This window comes from Rhipicephalus sanguineus, chromosome 4, assembly GCF_013339695.2.
Source record: "Rhipicephalus sanguineus isolate Rsan-2018 chromosome 4, BIME_Rsan_1.4, whole genome shotgun sequence".
Classification (NCBI taxonomy): domain Eukaryota; kingdom Metazoa; phylum Arthropoda; class Arachnida; order Ixodida; family Ixodidae; genus Rhipicephalus; species Rhipicephalus sanguineus.
This window is the reverse complement of record NC_051179.1, coordinates 95,368,954-95,387,842: the sequence shown is the minus strand read 5'-3', so window position 1 is coordinate 95,387,842 and position 18,889 is coordinate 95,368,954. Positions and strand designations below refer to the sequence as shown.

The window sequence follows — 18,889 nt, the reverse complement described above, 5'->3', positions numbered from 1 at the left end:
TTTTTCTAGTTTGACGTATATATATGTATTGCCCCCCTTAGTCAATTGTTTCTTTTGTATTTTATTCCAGTTTGACGTGTATATATCTATTGCCCCCCTTATCCAACTGTTTCTTTTGTATTTTTTTCCAGTTTGAAGTGTATATATGTATGGCCCCCCTTACTCAATGCCCCCCATGGGGCCTGTAAGGTACTTTGAAATAAATAAATAAATAAATAACCACGACGTGTCTGTGAGGCACGCAGTAGCGAGGCACTTCGGGTTAATTCTGAAAACCTGGTATTCTTTGTACATCAATCTAAGTACAATTGTTTTTTGTAAAAACACCAGTGTGCTGTACAAACGATTGCTTATTATGCAACCAAGAGTTCCTAATTGTTTGTGCGTGACGTTGTTTTTCTGATCCAGACATATTCGCAATGCCCACGAACTATAGGTGGCGCGCCGTGCTTTTCAAGATGCCGCCAGGAGGAGGGTCAACCCGTTTGTTAGCATAGGAACAGATAGGACGTGCGGACGTACGGCCCGTGCCGCTTTCACCGGATGAAGTCATGAGCTGCGCTGAAATGGATATGAGACTAAAGTACTTTCCCAAACCATGGAAAGTGCTAAGTACTCGCCACCTAATTATTTGCTGCGGTGTGAAAGGTTATATTTCAGCTCCGTTACCGCGCATAACGATGCTTTGCGAAATCCCGTGCTACATAAAACTGCATGAACTAGAATTGACGTATAAGCTGAACGGCACTCCGAGGTAGAACGTACCGAGCCTGCCTGACGGATTTGCGGCAGTAGTAGGCCGCCAGCAGTAGCGCCATCGCTGCTGCACGGTATCGCACGTTTAACGTGGTGATGGTTTGCAAACATAATACGCCGTCGTCATTACTTGCGCAGTCGGGAACGCGGAGTTACGTCTTCAACGGAACACAAGCATTTAACATTCCATTCAGTAGCTCTTGTGTCACAGCCATGCTCGCATGTTCCAGGTTAGATCAGCACGATCGAAACATGAATATTGAAAAGAATGCACACGCATGCTTTTCGCAACGTCGAAGAAGTTAGCCGAGAGGCGTGGATTGTGGCCGTGACTGCACGTGCCATCGCTCTAACCATTTCGCTTCGCTGGTAGAGCTCGAGCGTGTTGGCGGCATGCGGCGCTCCATAATACACACAATTGTGATACATGCAATGCACAAGAGGAACTATGCTTTTATTTTGATCTCGCTCAAGGATATTATACATTAAATACAATCAAAGTGACTTACGAGCGTGAAAGAACATTAACGCACCAGGGGACGTGAAGTGCAACTCGCTTAGCAGCTGATTGCATGTTCATCATCGCTGTCACTCTCGGTGCTTTCACAGTCTTCTACGTCCAGTGAAAAATCCTCGTCGTCAGGATGGTTTCTTTCAACATCACTGCTGAAAGCAATCTGAAGAATTTCCTCCGCCGAACGACTTCGACCACTCCGCGTCACCACGTTTACAATTAGAGAGACGTCTGGGCGCGGAGACGTCTCTTTGCACTCAGACCGGTCAACAAGCAAATCGCTTGCAGTGTGCTGTCACCTATCAACAAACGTACAAAAACAAGCGGCGCAGCGGTGGCTATGAAACCCAACACACTGGCGAAGGACGGCGTGGAAAGTGTTCGCTCCACGAAAGGCGTCGAGCAGACGCGTCCTCGAATGATTGAAACGTCGCTCGCACGATTCGTAACAGCGCTTTGCTGACAAAGGATAGAGGCCCCTATTTCAATGTATCGCCAACTTGAGATCGCTCAGTTATACAAGAGCACATCGCGAGCCCGCGCGACCTCCCGCGTACCGTGTTATGGGACTCATGCACTACAAGAAACACTGACCAATGCTATATGCAAGTATACAAAACAGGGTGAGCTTCAACTGAATATGTCAGACGATAACATTTAACTAACCTACCTGGCTACAGAAAGCCTCGCGAAGCTGATAGTATGTGCACGCTCTATTCTAGCATTGAAAGCGCGAGTTTGCCACGTATTTTTCACGAAAACTTCGCGTCTCGCAAGACGAATCAGATTTCTCGTGTCACGGAGGGCCCGGTTTGTTCACTGATGCATGGAACATGAAAAGTCGTAGTGTTCCTTTCTTGTCAACGCGTTAACACTGAGTCTAGCACAGCCGAACAAGGGAGCGACTGCGTAGTGCTGCCATTTTGTCGTCTACTAACCCTCCTCGAGAGGACGCTCCTGAATTCCGCTTGGCGGCGCGACAGTCTACGGGCATTGCGAATACACGGGTCACAAAACAACATTGTAAGCTATAGTTTGGCATCGTCCGGTGTAGGGTTCAATGAAACTGTTTGATATTAGCTACGAATTACATGAGCTCTCAAGAAACTGCGTATTCTGAACCTTCAATAATTGCATCATTTTTGTAATTTTTTTGTTGGTGTGAATAATTGAATTCATTGGCGGTATTATGTGACTGTAAGTTGCTTTTGCCCTCTTTAAAATGCACAGATCACTTGGAGTAATACACAGTTGAAGTTTTATCACTCATTTTCCAAGCGTATGCATATACAGCCGAAGCCTAGAGGAATGATTATTAAGATGGGAAAGAAATATAATACATACTAACAGGTAAAGTTCTTAGGTATACAAAGAAGCTTCTTGTGTACGTGGGTGGCGTGACAGAGAGTACCTGAGCGGTTTGTCTGCAAGAGAACATGCGAAGCTTTATGATTAATCGGGAACAGCACGCATAGATAAATGCAAATTATAATTAAACAATGCAGAAGAGATAGGAATTAGTACTCGGACGTGGTTGAGATGATCCTCGTGATGTAAACGTAGCTAGACTGCTTAAGTGTGCTTGAGGAGATCCAGAGCGTTCATGGCGTTTTTCTGCAATGATGTGAGTTAGGGATGTTTATTTTCACCCGAAAAGTAAATAGTATAGTCAAGCAACCATTAAAACGAAGGAGTGAAGCATTAAAAAATAATATACTACTCGAACGTGGTTTAGATGATCCTTGTGATTTATGGACTTTCGCTTCACGTGTGTGATGTTGTTTAGCGCCTGTGTCAAATTTTTCTGAAAGAGGAACAGTCGAAACATGATGCGCTCACGTGAAGAGCAGCACTGCAGTTGGGCGGTACCAACGCACGAACCGTGCAACAGAAAGTCACGTACTTGGAAGCAGTGCAGTGGGTCCCTTCGATGCACGTTTTTCATCATGTGCGCGCTTAGTGTCATGAGGTAGAGGGAACTCTTCAGTTACAGCGTGTCTCAGACCTTCGTATTTTCAGACGGGCGGCAGATACAGTTATGCAGCGATAATAGTGGGCAAAAATGGTGAAAGGCAATGAAAAACGAATGATACATACTCGTGCTTAATTCCGGATATCCTTGTAAGCTCGCCGAAGATGTCGGCGAACGCTTGTAACGAGCTTCGGAGTACCTGGGTGGTTTAGCCGCAGCGGAATGCATAGGACCGCAACGATTTAACGTTGATAGCAGCGCATATATTGCTAAATTCTTCCACAGATTCCAATTACGACATCTTGCCATAATTCTGCGCAACACCAGCTATAACTCGCTCACCTGATCCGAACGTTCGCTTAGCTGTATTGAAATTTGTTCTTTGTTTTCGCAATATTTCGCTTCTCTTCACGGAAATTCAACGTCGCACTTCCCATACCATTGTCATGCACCCATTTGCATGAGTGCTTTCGTTGGCGTTGTTGAGCTATTGTTCTGCCTTTTCTGCCCAGTTCAACGCTACGTATCAAAAGAATTTCGAGGAAGGCAAGACAATATAATGGAAATCTTGCGCCAAATTTAAGTGCTAGGCATGGCTCGAGCAGCAGGCTGCTATCTACGTTCGCAGAAATGCCGCACTTTCATTTCTGAATATTTGTTGCGTCATTATCGACTAAAAATAAGTGGTCGTAGAGAAACCGCCAGCAGGAAGGTAGCATATTTCACAGCAAGCTATCAACGTTCTTGTGCCTTTACTGATTGTCCTCTGTTCATAAGGGCACACGGCAAATAGTACTAAGAAAATTTATAATTTCAGTGACGTTAATGCTTGTATAGGGTTACGTAAAATTCAGATTTCATGACGCATTTACAAGTTATTTCGTGTAAACTGGCTGTTTATCATAACAAGCAGTGCTAATAGGAAGAAAGTGAATTGAATTCATCACTACTGGTCCGATGCGTCAAAGAAAGTGGTTGATTTCAATGCTATAATCTTTTTTCTTGCTCCGGCAATACGTTTTCACATAAAGCTTCACTCAAACTATTGCCACATTCTTAGTTGAATTTGGAAACGGACATAATTTATCGCAAGGAAATATAGGAAAGAACTATGGCATAGTAAACGCCGGCACATAACTGCTCGCGAAGAACAATCAGGGTTGCGAGGTCAAAAAGACAAGGAAATAGCCAATAAATTGGAAACACTAGCCAAAAAGTAGCCAACTGAAGCCAAGGTCAGTAAAGGTAGTCTAACGTAGACAAACATGTGTGAAAACAAATGCGACGTTTTTAATTAATTGACTCAATGCAAAAGCGTTTTGGTGACAACGTAAATAAGTAGCGCTGGCACGCTTCAAAACCATAATTGGTGAAATGAAAGCGTAAACAATTATTTTAGCACACACGTGGTGCAATATGACGAATCTTGTTGGACTGTTGCTGAAAGCACACTCTCTTCGCGTGTCTCGCGTGGCTTTTCTTCAAAAGGAATAGAAGTAACAGCTTTGTGGCGACAATAAAATGAGTACTGCATGTGTGTGCTCAAAATCACAGTTGCTGCGATTGAGGCATAAATTGTAGTCGCTTTCGCAATCGTTTCTCGAGTGATAACGAATTTCCAGAAGTTAATATTCCCGAGTCGCAGTCCGTATCCCATCTTAAGAAATAAAACGAATAGTTCTTCGGATACACTCTTACTCTTACTATCCGTGCACAAAATGATGTTTATCCTTTACTTTGTAACGGATAACTTAGAAATATACATTGTAACTGATATATATATAACGTACATTGTAACGAATACAGATATCATTTATATTGTAACCCTTATATACCCGATTACTAATGTCGATGACTGCAAATCTTCCTGGATTTGGAGCGCTTTCGATTGTCTTGTTGACTTCCAATTGCCCTTTATGTCCCGTTCAGCAATATGCGGGAGGCCAAATGAGGCCCCGTGCAACAGTCCCCCCCCTCCCCCACCTCTCCACCCCATCCTATCCCAACCACGTATCCAAAAGTCTGTTCTTTTGTGTAATGCCAGCCGAAAATTCAATTTTGGTTGCTGGAAACAGGCCTTGGCAAGCATGGTTTGATACCGCATAGTTGAACGCCAGCAGCGGCGACGTGGCAAGATATTGGTAATTTGGTTCAAATTGAGGGAACAAGAAAGCAGCCAAAAGCAGCCAAGTATCCAATGAGTTTTTTTTCTGCCGCCACCAGCCTAAAAAGTATGCAAGTTGCCGCAAAGTAGCCAAACCGGGCAACCCTGAAAGCAATACTACTAATGCTAACTCAACGAAGCTCCACGGGCCTTAATGCTCTTTGTGATACAAGCTTTTAGATTACCCTCATTGTACTGCACTTCTGGTAGTCTCAGCTTAGGCATGAGCGCTTTTTAACTTGAACGAGTTTTCGTACCACTTTCGTTAAATATCTTTAATATATATTTCCACACTCGCAGAAGTGGGTGGTGCGTCAAAAGCAACCTAAAGTAATGTTTTCAAATGTGCTCTATACATATGACTGCATGAGAGGAGGAATAAACTTTATTCACACAGCTAGCTCCTTCACCTCAGTAATGATGTCTCCATCACGAAGGAACGTTTCACTTGTTTGTGCTGCTTTGTACGCACTGAACGAACTGTATATTTATTGTTGGCAATGACGATTGTACGGCTTTGTGGCAGATTTTCCTTGAGTTTATTTAAAGTTATAGCGCTATAGACACGCAGTGCATATAGGACGGTAAACAGTGTCGCATTTTTCTTTCCTTTAACTTAATATAATAAATACGGGCAACCAAACATTTAAAAAGGCAGAGTTTGTATTGCGAAAAGGCAGAGTTCGTTTGTTCTGTATAGACGCAAGTTCAGTTCTCTTAACAACAAGAATGAGGAAACACAGCTGCATCTCGAGAGCAATATCTCGAGAGCACACGCTATTATTCTACAATTCAAGCACTTCCAGTTCTTCTACACGAGTATCCGTGAATTTTTAAATGCGAAGCATTTATTAGCGAACCTTTGGCACTTTGAGCGTTTCTATCTATCTATCTATCTATCTATCTATCTATCTATCTATCTATCTAGCTGCCTACCTCTGGGTGTTCTCATGATCGCCCACTTAACTTGGTGTAGACCAAAATTGGCTAGGGAGGGTAACGGGATTTGGCGAATATGACTGTCGGGTCATGACGTGAATAACGTGAAAATCCTGTCGCGTACGTCGTCAAACCCTTTCCTCCAGACACGTGGGCACATACCCGTTTACCACGGGCCGCGGTGTTCGGGTATGCGCCACAGGTGATTGACAGTTTATACCCACGAACCGACATCGGTAGCGTTGACCCGACGAATGGAAGGGATCAAAATTAGGATCCCAGCAGGAATCGAACCCAAGCATTCTGTGCGGCAATCAGGTATTCTACCACAGAGCCACGCCACATCTATATACAAACTGGTTTGGAAAAACAGCCTATGCAGGCGTAATGTTGGTGCAACGTCAATTGTGGTTGTGGTGCTGGCTATCTAATTTTGGAAGAAAGCAATAAACACTACATGATGCTTCGACGATACAGGCGTGATATGTCGGATTAACGTCGGTGGTTCCAGTGTTCGCTCCGCTATTATAGCAGTCTAATAAACATTACATTTTTATTACTATGATTCAGCAAGCTATATTGAAGCATTGCTCGGCCCCGGAGGAATGCTTAACGAAAGTTACGTATGATATTCACATCATCGCGCCGTAAAGTGCACATAGCCCGCCAGAACGATGCAGTGTCGTCTTCATTTATTACGAGGCTGGGCGATGGCCTCATTCTGACCGAGGATGATGCCAGATTGATTGACTAGGCTACGTAGGCCACATACGCCCAGGTAGTCTACGAATACGACAAGCGCCATCCACTGATGTTCGTCTACGGAGCACTATCCAAGCCTAGCAGCCTCGACGGCGTATATCGACAGAAAATTTGTTGACGAAATAACCGAGGCATTCACAATTTCCAACAGCTGTAAGAAACTGGTTATACAACATATATGCGGCTCTTCAATATATATGTGTGTTATAAAACTTATACAAATTTTATACTTAACTACACATGGACATACTTAACTACACATGGACCCCTCGTCACCGCCATCACGACCGGATCCGATAACAAGTCATGACCAGCTGCTGGGGCTCACTGATCACGGTGATGATCACCTTGTTCAAGAACTGTCAAGAACCTCTTCCACACATTCACACGGGTTCATTGAACGGGCGTACGTTCTCCATCATAAGGGACAAGTATAAGCACTACATATCAGCTTACCGCTTCTGGTGTTGGTAATACCCACGTTGCCGTTGGCAGCGTTACCCAACTGTAAGAAACTGGTTATACAACATATATGCGGCTCTTCAATATATATGTGTGTTATAAAATTTATACAAATTTTAACGTTTTTTTGTAACGGTTCGCTCAGTAAAAAAAACTGGGGGACCCTTAAGCTTCGCCTTTAAGAGTTGAACGCACTAGCGAAATCCGGCCCCTAGTGCGCACTTCAACCACAAAGTGCATACTTATTAATGTGTTTTGTTACACACACACGCACGCACGCACGCACGCACACACACACACGCACACACACACACACACACGCACGCACGCACGCACACACACACACACACACACACACACACACACACACACACACACACACACACACACACACACACACACACACACACCACACACACACACACACACACACACACACACGCGCGCGCGCGCGCGCGCGAATGGCACAGGTTTTCGATCTAAAGCAAGAGTCGCATGGCCTCTAAGATACACGCCGCGCGCTCGCCATCTCGGAGGCCATGAAGGGTCTCACAATGCCTCACAGATGGCAGCACATTATCTAGCGTTTGCTTGTTGCTTGTTGATATGTTTTCCGCTAGATGGACATAGTTGTCCATTTTTAGAGCAGTTTGAAAGTTCGTGTGTGTTTTAGCGGCGATGGCTGCACTATCCCGGCCTTTTTCGACGTAGTTTGATGGTCTCCCAAATGCGCCTACAAATCGCCGAATGGGCTCGTTTTCGTCGTGACACCTGTCGAACAAAATGCGTTAAGGAGACTCATTCCACTACATAGCATTTATGTAGTGTTTTTTTCCGAAGTAGCTGCAAGTAACCTCGTAGCTTTGTGGTAGGACACCTGCTTGCCACGCGAACGGCCCGGGTTCGATCCTCAATGAAACCGAAATTGTTATTCTTTATTTTATTTGCTGCTTTCTCGATTTTTCGCTCACGGTTGATTTTTCGCTCACAACCAACGGTGCCGACACCGACAACGGAATTTCTGCGACACGAGCTCTCTAACGCTATCGCGTTAAAATTACGCCACAGTCACCTTCCCGCCGCATGCTTCGCATAACATCGACTCCCACGGCACGTGCGATCTGCCGAATTTTATCTCCTTACAACCAAAAGAAAGAGACGTTATGGGGTTAAGGAGAGCATGCGCAACTTTATGCGTAAGCATCTCGCTCGTGTCGTTGAATATTCTCTGCTTGCGGTATTGTGCGCGTAACTTAAGTATTAGTCATGTGAAACATAGGCGATTATTCTTGCGCTTAACAATGCCGCTATTTTTAGCCCTAAGAGCTGCTATTATTCACATACGCAGACCGACTTTCTGTCTTACAAAGCTGAACAAGTTTGAGTGTTCCTGCTATGTTATCTGAATATTTTATTTTTGTTAAGCAAATGAGAAATTCATAGATAGATAGATAGATAGATAGATAGATAGATAGATAGATAGATAGATAGATAGATAGATAGATAGATAGATAGATAGATAGATAGATAGATAGATAGATAGATCCCTCACGAATACCGGCCCACCGGTAGAAACCGTTGGCATAAAAAATTAAGGCAGCCGCTAAGTTGTGTCTCTTTTCCCAAGTACGTTTGGTGCATTGAAAGAAACCTTTTCATATAAAAAGTCGACGAAAGGACGACCGCCGTCGTAGCCCGGTCGGTAAATCATCGGGCGCATTGTCCGAAGGTTGCATGTTCGGTCCCTACCGGCGGCAAGTTGTCTTTGCGTTCACTTTACTTTCTTCACATCTCTATCACAGTTACTGCAATACACTTAAAGCGGTACAATTAACGTCCTCTATACCCTCCATGGCTTCATTATCTGCTGGTTTTCATTAAGGTTGTATCATAAAAAGAAACGAGCCCTTAAAATTCTCTTCTTTCGTTGCTTTTAGGAAGACACAAGAATTTCAATGCAAAATTCGGCATGGTTTTTCCATCAGAACATCCCCGATAGCACCCAAAAAGTTCGTTTTGACAAGCGGGGAAACACGGTTTCCGAATCTTGAGGAAACACAGGTATGTTGACTAGATAGAATCTCGTGTTGGCTACACTGTACTTGGAAAGGGGAAAAACAGTGCGAAAGAATGAACGAGGAGAAGACAGAGCTTGTAACGACACTACAAAGTCATGAATATAGCGATGCCTAAAAGCAACCCACCAACACTCTCTGACCGCAGCAACGCCCTCATAACCACTCACGCTGAAGGCCGCGTAGGGCAGTGCCCTAGAATTTTGTCCTCTGTGAAACGGTGGTTGTCTAGCTGGCCCCGTGCGGTTGAGAGGGCTGCCCTTTGGATGTCAAAGTGGGCGCACTCGCAGAGAAGGTGCTCGATTGTTTCAGGTGCTAGATGTAGGACTGGACCTTATTTGTGAAAATAATTTTTATCTTGAGAAGGAATTACAAATCTTGGAAGTAAATGTTAAGTGCGGTGCGACCTTTGGACAAAGGTGCTTGAGGGTACAATAGCCTTCAGCAATCATATTCCTTTGTTGTAAGAGCTCTATATCCATATTCGCACTCATTAAACGTCCTTGCACCACCATGCACGTCATGGCTCACATGAGCAGCTCGTCGGGGAAATTAGGCAAATCCACCATGCAGCAATAGAAAAAGGGCACCAAGTAATATTCCAGTGGCTGCCTAGTCACTGTGGAATTCAGGGAAATGACCAAGCGGACGCAGCTGCCCGATCCGCTCACGACGGTATCAGCAGTATCACCATTCCCCTCTCAAGATCGGACGCCGCAAAAGAACTTCGTGTGCTAGCCCTTCGTACAACGTTGAACTTGTTGAAATCATCGACATTTACGAGTGCACGGCTGCATACCTTGGACCCTGAGCTTGAATTACGCATCCCGTCCAGCTTATCACGACGTGACTCTACCTTGCTGGTCCGTCTATGGCTGGGAGTGGCCTTCTCAAATGCATATTCCTTTACTATTGGAATGGCGGAGAGCCCGTCATGTGAAGTCTGCGGGTGCAGCGAAACAGTCGCGCACCTTCTCTGTGAGTGCACCCGCTTCAACTCCGAAAGAGCGGCCCTCTCAGCCGCACTAGGCCAGCTGGATAACCGCCCTCTCACGGAGAACAAAATCCGAGGGCCCTGGCCTACCCGGTCTTCAGCACGGGCCGCTCTGAAGGCGTTGTTGCGGTTTCTCCAAGCAACCGGACTCAATATCAAGCTGTGACTGATGGAAGAAAATGTTGCTGTGTAGTACTTGGACTGCGGTTATGCCTTCGTTTTGGTTTTTTGTTTTTATTGCTGTAGTATTTTGTCGCGTGCTGTCGTCACAAACTCTTCTTCTTCTCTTTCATTCTTTTACATCCCCTTTCCCCTTCCCACGTGCAGGTTATCAAACCGGAGACTGCTTCTGGTTAACCTCCCTGTCTTTCCTTTCTCCCTCTTCTCTCTCTCTCTTAAACGTCCTTGCTATTGTCCTACTTTAGGTTCTGCCATGACCCACCACACGTTGTTATTTTTGTGTGCCTGCATCATGTAAACTCTAAACGCGAGAACAAGTTAACGCATGGCGGAAAAGAAGCAAGAGCACTGCTGGATTGCCGGCCTCGGGGCGCATGTCGACTCACATACCACGCTGCGGAATACACGGAGAGAGTGTGTAGCAGCTGGCATGTGACGAAGCCTTGGAATACTGAACATTTTACTTATTTTGCCTCTCCTTCGTCAAATGTGCAGCCACAACACCAGCTGATTTAGCTTTTTCTACATATTTTCAACAAGAAAGTGTTTTATGCCGTGGTTCACCAATACTTTCATGACGTATTTTCGTCACTGAAATACGTCAGCAAAATCAACGCCATCAGGTGGCAAAGAAAAAAATATTACACCATCCCCCGCTAAAGGGGAACATGAGGCGATGCGAAGCCGGAGCACTTGCACGATCGCGTTCCGTTGGCGTTCGTTGGGCATGCTGCCGACCTCGGGCATGCTACCGACCTCGCGTCGTGGAACGCGAAGAGGAACGCTACGCGCGTCATGTCTTCTCTCTAGCCTAGCCATTAATTCTCACAGGGCGAGCAGGCAACGCGGTCGAGAGGCGCGCGAGAGGGGGACAGCGTAGGAGAGGATATGGGGAGGGGAAGCGCATGCGCTGGCGCTCATCGCAGCGTTGCGCAGGAGAGAATTTCGGCATGTCGAGCCCGCGTTTCAGAGGAGGTAGTGGAGAGGGGGAGGGGAGAGGGGAAGTGGAGAGGGGCAAGGGTGAGATGGTTAGTGGAGAGGAGGAGTGGAGAGAGTTTGCGCAAGCGCAGTAAGGGTGGTCTCGCCGCACACCACCACCACCACCGGTTTGACCTCCGCTATTCGCAATGCCCATAGACTGTCGCGCCGCCAAGCGGAATTCAGGAGCGTCCTCTCGAGGAGGGTTAGTAGACGACAAAATGGCAGCACTACGCAGTGGCTCCCTTGTTCAGCTGTGCTAGCCTCAGTGTTAACGCGTTGGCAAGAAAGGAACACTACGACTTTGCATGTTCCCTGTATCATTGAACCAGGCCCTCCGTGGCACGAGAAATCTGATGCGTTCTTGCGAGACGCGAAGTTTTCGTGAAAATACGTGGCAACTCGCTCTTTCAATGCTAGTTCACAGCGTGCACATACTATCAGCTTTGCGAGGCTTTCTGTAGCCACGTAGGTTAGTTAAATGTTATCGTCTGACATATTCAGTTGAAGCTCACCCTGTTTTACTTGCATATAGCATTGGTCAGTGTTTCTTGTAGTGCATGAATCCCATAACACTATACGCGGGAGGTCACGCGGGCTCGCGATGTGCTCTTGTATAACTGAGCGATCTCAAGTTGGGGACACATTAAAATAAGGCCTCTATCCTTTGTCAGCAAAGCGCTGTTACGAATCGTGCGAGCGACGTTTCAATCGTTCGAGGACGCGTCTGCTCGACGCCTTTCGTGGAGCGAACGCTTTCCACGCCGTACTTCGTTAGTGTGTTGGTTTCATAGCCAGCGCTGCGCCTCTTGTTTTTGTACGTTTGTTGATAGGTGGCAGCACACTGCAAGCGATTTGCTTGTTGACCGGTTTGAGAGCAAGATGTACTCCGCACCCAGACCTCTCTAATTGTAAACGTGGTGACGCGGAGTGGTCGAAGTCGTTCGGCGGAGGAAATTCTTCAGATTGCTTTCAGCAGTGACGTTGAGAGAAACCCTCCTGACGACGAGGATTTTTCACTAGACGTAGAACACTGTGAAAGCACCGAGAGTGACAGCGACGATGAACGATCAGCTGCTAACTCACGAGGAGCGAGTTGCACTTCACGTCCCCTCGTGCGTTAATGTTCTTTCACGCTCGTAAGTCACTTTGATTGTATTTAATGTATAATATCCTTGAGCGAGATCAAAATAAAAGCACAGTTACTCTTGTGCATTGCTTGTATCACAATTATTGTGGATATTATGGAGCGCCGCATGCCGCCAGCACGTTCGAGCTCGACCAGCGAAGCGAAATGGTTAGAGCGATGGAACGTACAGTCACGGCCACAGTCCACGCCTCTCGGTTAACTTCTTCGACGTTGCGGAAAGCATACGCGTTCATTCTTTTCGATATTCATGTTTTGATCGTGCTGACCGAACCTGCAACATGCGAGTGAAGTGAATTGCACACGGCTGGAGTCTCAGCATGGCTGTGACATAAGCGCTACTGAATGGGGTATGTTAAATGCTTGTGTTCCGTTGAAGAGGTAACTCCGCGTTCCCGACTGCGCAAGTAATGACGACAGCGTATTATGTTTGAAAAACATCACCACCTTAAACGTTCGGTCCCGTGCAGCAGCGATGGCGCTACTCGCTGGCGGCCTACTACTGCGGCAAATCCGTCAGGCAGGCTCGGTACATACTACCTCGGAGTGCCGTTCAGCTCATACGTCAATTCTAGTTCATGCAGTTTTATGTAGCATGCACAGGATTTCGCAAAGCATCGTTATGCACGGTAACGGAGCTGAAACATAACCTTTCACACCGCAGCAAATCATTAGGTGGCGAGCACTTAGCACTTTCCGTGGTTTGGGAAAGTGTTTTAGTTTCATATTCATTTCAGCGCAGCTCATGACTTCATCCGGTGAAAGTGGCACGGGCCGTAGGTCCGCACGTCCTATCTGTTCCTATGCTAACAAACGGGTTGACTCTCCTCCTGGCGCCATCTTGAAAAGCACGGCGCGCCACCTATAGTTCGTGGGCATTGCGAATAAAATGCTTCGCATCTAAAAAACTAGAAGTTCCGTTGACAGGAGTCGAACCTACGACCTTTTTGTCTTCGACGATAGCTGGCGGGCGTTTAACCAAGTGCGCTACCGCCAAACACAGGAAGGAGATACACGAACGCGCCTTTTATATCTCACACTTTCCTCTCACAGTGCTCTTGGTTCGCGGCGTCGTGTCACCGTCTAGAGTTCGACATCTCGATCTCGACGCGATAGAAGGAAACAATGCGTGGCTTCTGCGATAAGCTCCGGCGACGCGTCGCTGTTATGACCATCCCATTCGGCGCGTTTCCAGTAGGAGAAGAGTAATTTCGTCAACGCTTTAACACACAGCGAGGTGGCGGCTTAAGCCCAAGCCTCGCTCATAGCATCCATCCATATTAAAGTATTGCTCTTAGACTCTCGCCTGGCTGTCACGCCACGTTCCTTGCTCGCCCTGTGAAAATTAAGGACCAGGCTAGAGGGAAGACAAAACGCGGGTCGCGCTTCTCTTCGCGTTTCACGACGCTTTGAAGGAGTCTATATTGAGTATCATTGTTTATTATGCGCTTGTTGATGTCAACTTTGCGCGGAATTCGCCATGTGCGGTTTCCGGGCATATATTAACAAGGTCAGCTACCACAAATGTTCAATCATAATCATGGGCTTTAGTCGTCAGGACGGAGATGTGCCACTGGGTTTCAACGTTAGTGCTTCCACCTCAAGCGGTACCATATCTGCAAAACCACAAAAGACATTATACAAGCTCGCATATATAAAAACACTATGAACAATCAACAACTTCTGCGAGGACACGTTTCACTTTCGTCTTATATCGCTTCATATGACGGAGGGATCAGCCATCTTGTATACGAAGCGAAGGTTCTTGTTCAGCTTTCCTTTTTCTAATATTGCTATAACTGCGTGGTAGAGCACGACGGTTATATCACACATTTTCACGGCGGTCAATATAGCCGATAACGATCTGTATACATATTGACAAATATTGGCGGCCTGACCGGCGGTGAAAGCTTGAGAAGTGGTGCGCCGAGCGGCAGCAGACCAGGTGGTGCGACTCCAGGTTTGAGGTCTTATGGGCACCTCCAGTTTCTAAATTTTTCGAGGTCTTGCAGAATTACGTAGGCCGTAAACTATTAAGATGCGAAGCCGGAGCACTTGCACGATCGCGTTCCATAGGCGTTCGTTAGGCATGCTACCGACCTCGTGTCGCGGAACGCGAAGAGGAACGCTACGCGCATCGTGTCTTCCCTCTAGCCTGGCCGTTAATTCTCACAAAGATTGCGGGGAACACGGTCGACAGGCGCGCGAGAGGGGGACAGTGTAGGAGAGGAGATGGGGAGGGGACGCGCATGCGCTGGCGCTCATCGCGGCGTTGCGCAGGAGAGAATGAGGCGCGCCAGAGGGAGGGGGTGTAAGAGAGGAGAGAGAGGGGGAGGGGACGCCATGCACTGTTGGGGTGTGGACGCCAAGGGAGGGGTGGACAAAGCCCCCGCCTTAAAGGGCCCCTAAACCCCCTCCGACATTTTCCCAAACATTTCAAGTAAACAAGCGCATCGCGTGCAGAATGCCGTCGCGATCAACGATGCCGCACGCCGCAGCGCTACAGGTCGCGGGCGCGCCACAATTTCGAAAAAACAATAGCTTCTCCTTTCCGGTCCCCGCCATTCCCGCCACTGACATGTGTGACATCACCAGTGAAACTCGATGATGTTATCACTTTCGATGCTTGCGATTGGCCGAACGACAACCGACGACTTCCGGTTACTCTGCAAACAGCTGTTCGCGCGCACCTTGCTGTTCTTGGTCGTGTTGCCGCTTGCGAATCGACATCTGCGGCCCGTAAGGCCCGCTCGCGCTAGCGGCAAGCCTGCCGCAACGACGCGGTGCCGCAGAACGTCGGCCGTCGCCGCACGCGCGACAGCAGTTCAACTTGCACGGCAAGCTACGCCGGCAAGCCTACGAAAAACATGGCCGCAGTGACAAAAGCGGTTGTCGTCCACCTCGAATCTATCAAGTGGCCGCCGTGCGCTCTGTAGCGTGTAAGCTCCGAACTGATGCTTCCATTTGCTTTAGATTCATGTCCTTAAGCTTCGACAGCAAAGTATTCGTACCGATCCAGCCCCGTTTTGGAGAGCCATCCTCAAATAATCGATGCTGTAGGCTTAGCGAGAAGGGCGCTTCCGAATGCTCGGACATAGATTACGCATTTGTTAGTTGTTTCTAATCCTCCATAGCTGGCGCCACTTGACCTGGCGCCAGCTTGGAGACATTTTATTTGGCTTTAGGCGACGCTTTCTTTAATGCCGGACAGACTAAAACGCTTTATTGACTGCTGGAACCATGCCTGGCAACGACACGGACGACATCCGCACTTTTAGCGTGAAAAGCGCGGGAAAAAAAGCAACCAGCTCGAGCGTTCCGCGGCAGACGCACACGACGCGGAGAGCCGAAAGCAGACGACGCGGCGCGCCGTAGTCATGGTAACCGCTCTTCTGTCACTGATTGGCCACGTCGCTCTCCGGCAGACGGAGAACGGTACGAAAATGGGTCTGGGACCTACTCTGCGAACGGCAAAGAACGGCTGACGTGCGCGAACGAAATCGCTTGCGCACGGCAGCCTGAGAACGTCAAACGGCAAACGGCGAGCTGCCGTGCCGCTAGCGTGAGCGGGCCCTAACGCAACCGCCAAGTCGCTAGCGTAATTACACATCCACGCCTTTAGTTTGATGAGCTGCGTGAACTCAAGCTCGGCTCCTCATCTCGAGCCAAGGTGGTCTGGGACGACGTGTCCCCGTACAGGTCCATCACGTTGGCGATCCTTTGAAGGCGTGCGCGCAACACAGGGTCCATACCGGCACGATTCGTAGGGGCACGGGCCGGCACGGCAGCAACAGCGGTTAGTCAACGAACAGTGCACCCAGATACCACACAGAGTTGACGGCGAGCTGGAGCGTCGGAGTCGCCGGAGTCGCGGTAACCGGAAGTAGACGCTGTCTCGAACAGCGCGTCAGCGGTGACGTATGCCACGCGAGATGAGGAGGGGCATTCAGCTGACTCAGCGAGGAGGGCAAAGCGGTTTTGGAAGAGGGTAGCGTAGGAAAGAAGCGATCGTCGCGTTTCGATCATCAAACGCGTGTAACTCCGCTATTACGGCACCGTTTCGAAAAATTCTCACGGCTACGTGTTCGTTGTAAACTCGAGCACAACTTCCTCACCTCAACTAAAGTTTGACCGCTGGGTGGTTTAGGGGCCCTTTAAGCTGCTTCCCATCAAAAATCTTCGGCACGAGTGAGAATCGAACCCAGGTCGTCTGCGTGGCAAGTAGGTGTTCTACCGCGAGCCACGTTATTGCTTGAAACAGCTTTGAAAGAAAAAAAAACACTATATGAATGTCATAAGTAGTGGAGGGAGTCTCTTAAAGGGGTCATGAAGCACCCCTTGGGCTGATTGAAAAAACACATCCTGTGGAAAGCTGACACGGCTATGAACTGCTCTGCCAAATATTACAGTCGTGCGCGCCGCGTAATGGCCACAAGCGGAGCGCGAAGTTGCCGTTTCCCCAGGCACCCTCTTTTCAAACAGAGGCCGGTTCTCACTCTCGTCGGTGGGCGGGGCGTCTGTCCGCTGTACGTCGCAAGAGACATAGCATGCTTATTGGCCGATAGCCGACGTAAATCGAGAGCGGCGTTCGGATCAGATGCGCTTCTTGCCGCGGGGTGCCGCCACTTGCCGGCGCCGCACTCCTCAATACACGGTAGCCGCACCTGCGCAAGCGAATCACAGCGGGAGAGCGATCGCGTTTCATGACGCGCGCTGGCGTAACTTCTTTCCCCCAATGTATCCCTCCCTGTCTAGCTTCCAGTGCGCTCGTCGGCACGAGAAAAGAGAGAAAGCGCTGGGAGCGTGCGCCAAACCCCCGTAACTCCGCTGATTCTTGACGGATTCGAGAAATTTTTGCGGCAATCGATTCGGGAGGCAGTACACTCCGATACTGAGGCCATTAGATCATTACTTGGAAAAGTGGTTCATGACCCCTTTAAGCATGTAACATTGTGTGGCAGAAGCGTAGAATCGCGCCAGGTGTCGAAACATGTGAACTGTGGAACGAGCGGGTATTTTAAAGGTCCGCCCAATACAAAACGCTCAGACATATTTAATCATTATAATCGGGTAAGCATCAACAAAGTGAGCAGCCGCGTAGGTTCGCGTCTTGCCTTACGGACGCGTAGTGGGCCCTTCGCTGATTCGCACAAGGAAGGATTGTGGCTTAGTGGGTAGTGCGCAACTGTACTTGCAGTATTCGTTCTAAGTCGTTCGCTCTCTTACGGCACAGTTGAGGCATGCACCGAAAACCAAGGCTAGGCTAGCAGTTGGGAAGGCGATGCGCACGGGGCCCAATTACGTTATCGCGTTCTACTCTTCAAGGAGAAGCTCAAGTGTCCTCCATGTTTTATTGGCATTTCCCTGACATCCTTGATTAGTCAAGGATTGTCCGCCTACAAATGCAGCTGCCAAGTGTAATGAACCTTTGTACAAGGGAACAAACAGGAGTTAGCGTTATTGCAGAGCCCCTAGAAATCAGCGAACGACCAGTGCTACCAATCTTTTATGCCTGGCCCACAATGATAGCAGTCGCTTGTTTGAAGCAGTGATTGCATAGATTGTCTCTATGTGCTCCTCAGTTACGAGCGCACTTTTTCAAATGCAGTTTTTATACTACATAGAGTGGGTAACAAGAAGATGAGTGCTTCAGCAATGTTTCTTTTCTAGAAATGCTGTTGCAGCGTTTGTGATCATGCTGACTTAGAAGCATTTAATACAATGAGCGAAATAAATCAACCGTGTCGCTCGATCGCTTTTATAAAGCTGTTTTTATGTCGTTCTTCTTTCGTTCACTCATAATTTTAAAAGCTTTTGTATTTGAGCAGACAGGGTGACAACGGATTCTGAGCTGTGTTAATGAAAGAAAGCCTGGTTCGCGCGTGCATAACAAATCATGAAGCATATTTGTTTTAAAAGTGACCGTAATTGTTTGCGTTACGTAAG

At 47.7% G+C, this 18,889-nt stretch overlaps 1 long non-coding RNA gene across 1 annotated transcript; it reads right to left on the bottom strand.

Annotated features, from left to right (window-relative positions):
- Nucleotides 1-2,534: 2,534 nt before the first annotated feature.
- On the bottom strand, nt 2,535-3,662 carry LOC119388884 (uncharacterized). The gene is made up of 5 exons (XR_005182883.2): nt 3,368-3,662; nt 3,174-3,275; nt 2,991-3,074; nt 2,795-2,884; nt 2,535-2,694 (listed from the first exon to the last, which is right to left on the bottom strand). It is a non-coding gene; the product is annotated as an uncharacterized LOC119388884 (long non-coding RNA).
- Between the last annotated feature and the right edge of the window lie 15,227 nt (nt 3,663-18,889).